The following is a 4,804-nucleotide window of genomic DNA, read 5'->3' on the forward strand; positions in this document are numbered from 1 at the left end:
AATTTCAAACTGACATTTGTGGCTATAAGTTTCACTTTCTAGTTTTAATAGTGTTAGAGAAGCATATTCCAAAAATCCATAGGCACCTGCTCATAATTCCTTAAATGTAAGTAAAAGGCATGAAACAAATGATCTATCTCCATTCTTCCTTCCCCTTTCTAGTCCCTCAAAGAGTGTTTAATCATACTTTATTGAAATACCATGTTACTGGCAAAGCCAGGTCTTTCTGGCTTCAAGACCAGGGTCTTTTGAGTCTTATAGCTCTGTCTCTCAGTCATTGTCTTAGACCTTTTGTGCTGCTATAACAAAATATCCAATACTGGCTAATTTATAAATAATGGAAATTTATTTCTCACAGTTCTGGAGGCTACGAAGTCCAAAATCAAAGTGCCAGGAAGTTTGTGTCTAGCTAGGGCTGGTCTCTGCTTCCAAGATGGTACCTCAAAAGCTGTGTCCTCCTGAGGGGATGAACACTGTGTGTTCACCTGGTAGAAGGAGACAGAAATAAACTTTCACATTGTTTAAGTTTCTGTTTATACCACTGAAACTAATCCTAACCAACTTATTTGATTAATTGTTTTTTAAATAATATAAGTAGGCTGTGCACAGTGGCTCATGCCTGTAATACAAGCACTTTGGGAGGCTGAGGGGGAAAGGATCTCTTGAGGCCAGGAGTTCAAGGTCAGCCTGGGCAACATAGCAAGACCCTGTTTCTACAAAAATTTTGAAACTTAACTGGGCATAGTGCCATGCACCAGTAGTCTCAGCTACTCAGGAGGCTGAGGTGGGAGGATCACTTGAACCTAAGAGCTTGAGGTTACAGTGAGCTATGATCATAGCACTGCGCTCCAGCCTGGGTGACAGAAGAAGACCTTGTTTCTTATTTAAAAAAATATATATATACACACACACACACATATATATGTATGTGTATATATACTATTTATATATAAATTATATATTATACATGAATGTATTATAATTATAAAAAATTCAAACAGTAGAAAAGTATTAGGGTAAAATGTGGAGTCTCTTTCACTAACCTCAATTTTACTTCCCTTCACCAATATTACATAAACACTGTAAGCAATTTAATAGACTTAGGTCCAGATTTTTTTGGTCCAATATTACGTTTGCCCCTACCATGTTAGATGTTTTTCTGTAGGAGAAGCAAGATTCCTCCTGAAAGAATATTCCTGTTTAGACTAAGTCTTATGTATATGAATATATGTATTTGCATACATGTGCATTCATAAAATTATAACAGAAAAGTACATTTGATACATATGTGGCTTTTGTTTTAATAAATAGGAACATACATAGGTTTTGCTCTGGAGATTGCTTTCTTCATTTGACAATATGCACTGATACTCTTTCCTTCTCACTAGAATTAGAAATACATCATTCATCATTTTTTTTTTTTTTTTTTTTTTGAGACGAGGTTTCGCTCTTGGTGTCCAGGCTAGAGTAAAATGGTGCGATTCTGGCTCACTGAAACCTCTGCCTCCCTGGTTCAAGCGATTCTCTTGTCTCAGCCTCCCAAGTAGCTGGGATTACAGGCGCCCACCATAACACTTGGCTAATTTTTGTATTTTTAGTAGAGACGGGGTTTCACCACATTGGCCAGGCTGGTCTTGAACTCTTGACATCAGGTAATCCACCCGCCTCGGTCTCCCAAAGTGCTGGGATTATAAGCATGAGCCATCGCACCCGGTCATATATCATTCTTTTTTTTTTTTTTTTTCATAATGCTTCAGAGTAAATTCTTTAAGTTCCTGGACAGGTTTTACAGATCTCTTTCATCCATGATAAATGGTTGCTAAATTATGATTCTGCGAAAGTAATCCCATAAACAGACATCCAGATAAATTTACAACCGGAAATTCTTAGGCCAAAAAACAAATAGCCAGACAAAGCAAACCTACACACTATGAATTAAAATGAAGCCACGATATTGATTCTTCCTATCCATGAGCATGGTATGTTCTTCCATTTGTTTGTGTCCTTTTATTTCACTGAGCAGTGGTTTGTAGTTCTCCTTGAAGAGGTCCTTTACATCCCTTGTAAGTTGGATTCCTAGGTATTTTATTCTCTTTGAAGCAATTGTGAATGGAAGTTCATTCATGATTTGGCTCTCTGTTTGTCTCTTACTGGTGTATAAGAATGCTTGTGATTTTTGCACATTAATTTTGTATCCTGAGACCTTGCTGAAGTTGCTTATCAGCTTAAGGAGATTTTGGGCTGAGACAATGGGGTTTTCTAAATATACAATCATGTCATCTGCAAACAGGGACAATTTGACTTCTTCTTTTCCTAACTGAATACCCTTTATTTCTTTCTCTTGCCTGATTGCCCTAGCCAGAACTTCCAACACTATGTTGAATAGGAGTGGTGAGAGAGGGCATCCCTGTCTTGTGCCAGTTTTCAAAGGGAATTTTTCCAGTTTTTGCCCATTCAGTATGATATTAGCTGTGGGTTTGTCATAAATAGCTCTTATTATTTTGAGGTATGTTCCATCAATACCGAATTTATTGAGCATTTTTAGCATGAAGGGCTGTTGAATTTTGTCAAAAGCCTTTTCTGCATCTATTGAGATAATCATGTGGTTCTTGTCTTTGGTTCTGTTTATATGCTGGATTACGTTTATTGATTTGCGAATGTTGAACCAGCCTTGCATCCCAGGGATGAAGCCCACTTGATCATAGTGGATAAGCTTTTTGATGTGCTGCTGAATCCGGTTTGCCAGTATTTTATTGAGGATTTTTGCATCGATGTTCATCAGGGATATAAATCATGCTGCTATAAAGACACATGCACACGTATGTTTATTGCGGCACTATTCACAATAGCAAAGACTTGGAATCAACCCAAATGTCCATCTGTGACAGACTGGATTAAGAAAATGTGGCACATATACACCACGGAATACTATGCAGCCATAAAAAGGATGAGTTTGCGTCCTTTGTAGGGACATGGATGCAGCTAGAAACCATCATTCTTAGCAAACTATCACAAGAACAGAAAACCAAACACCGCATGTTCTCACTCATAGGTGGGAACTGAACAATGAGATCACTTGGACTCGGGAAGGGGAACATCTCATACTGGGGCCTATCATGGGGAGGGGGGAGGGGGAGGGATTGCATTGGGAGTTATACCTGATATAAATGATGAATTGATGGGTGCTGACGAGTTGATGGGTGCAGCACACCAACACGGCACAAGTATACATAAGTAACAAACCTGCACGTTATGCACATGTACCCTAGAACTTAAAGTATAATAATAATAAAAAAAGAACTATATACAGTGCTTAGCATTGTGTCTGGCAAATAGAAAGCACTCAATAAATGACAACTGTGTGTAAATAGCACTTTAACAAAAATAAATAAATAAATAAATAAATAAATAAATAAATAAATAAATAAAGGAATGAATTTGAATTATAAAATGAAGCCAGTGTTAGGGTTTCTAAAAGAACCAGAACAGGAAAGATTATTCAAACAGAAGATCCTCATCCTTCTCTTCAGCTAGAAGATTAGCAGGCTCCAACACCTCTCCAGCTGCTCTCCTTTGTTCCAAGTCCTTCTCAGACTTTTCCTTTAGAATCTTTTTCTTCTGCTGTATTTTCTTTAACCTATAGCACTCTTCTTGGTCTCTCTCATCCAGCTCTGTGATGATATAAACAAGAGTACGTTCAATCCGGGGAATGATGACATGTTCAATGGCATTTACTTGCCTGTTGGTTATCTTAATAGCTTCATCCAAAGTAACAAAAGAAGTCTGCAGCGAAGCTAGTTCCACCAGTAGTTCCACTGCTTTGGCGTAATTCCTCTTTAATTTAGCCAAGTGTTAAACCCACCTCTGGCTAAACCAGTCAGTTCATAACTGTCAGTTCCTTCATGGTAATGTTCAAATACTGGCAAAGTAACACCTGCTACATTATCTTTCTTCTCTCAAATCTTCACTTGGGCTTTATTTACATTTTGGATAACTGTAGTGCTGAAGTCACCTGCTGTGAACTTGGCTTCAGCTAGTGAAAAGGTAGCTTCTCTCATCACTTGGCCCATCAACATTTTAGTCTCTATTGCCTTCTTTAGGATCTGTCGAAATCGAAGAGTTAAGGCATCAGATTTTTTCTTCAGGAGGTTTCTACCTGTCTGTGCTACCTTTAAACAAGCCTTCATGATGGTCTGTGCCATTCGCGAGGGAAAGATTTCAGTTCGGTCTTTGCCCGACATTCTGAAGATAACTGTTCAGCTCGGGTCCCCGGCCGGGCAACTGAGGCTACAACAGCTCCAGAACTGGCCCCCACAGTGACTTCCTCTACGGGAGTCAGCTGGTTGTGTCACTTGACCCCTCTCGTTGCTAAGAGGCAGCCCATCATTCATTTTTTAAACCACTTCATGTTATTCCATAATAGAGATGTAACTATTTCATCATATCTTCAAAAGGGACATAAAGATTGACTACCTCTTCAAAACATGCTCGAAAGGTAAATTCAATGTATTATCAAGAAATATAAGAAAGTATGTTGATTAGCTGTAGCTTCTATGTGTAATAATAAACTTTAACCTTATTCTCCTTTGATATTTTAGACTTGTTAGCATGGCTTATTAAATTAGTTTAGTTCAGTTATGGAAATATCAAAGTTCAAGTTCAGTAAATTTTAATATTAATTTCTTATTAACAGTTCTGGTTACTTATAAGTAATATGATTCTACCCTTGTATTGTATTTTTATAGCAAACTCATATTTTGGATTGTGTATTGCTATCCATAAATTTACACATGTACTTTCATAA

General features: G+C 37.7%; 1 pseudogene across 1 annotated transcript; it reads right to left on the reverse strand.

Moving 5' to 3' along the window:
* Positions 1 to 3,470: 3,470 nt before the first annotated feature.
* LOC104663296 lies at positions 3,471 to 4,346 on the reverse strand (annotated as a pseudogene). The gene has a single exon (XR_004054008.1). The product of XR_004054008.1 is annotated as a V-type proton ATPase subunit D pseudogene (transcript).
* Positions 4,347 to 4,804: the final 458 nt, after the last annotated feature.

Source organism: Rhinopithecus roxellana, chromosome 16 (genome assembly GCF_007565055.1).
Source record: "Rhinopithecus roxellana isolate Shanxi Qingling chromosome 16, ASM756505v1, whole genome shotgun sequence".
In the NCBI taxonomy this organism is placed as follows: domain Eukaryota; kingdom Metazoa; phylum Chordata; class Mammalia; order Primates; family Cercopithecidae; genus Rhinopithecus; species Rhinopithecus roxellana.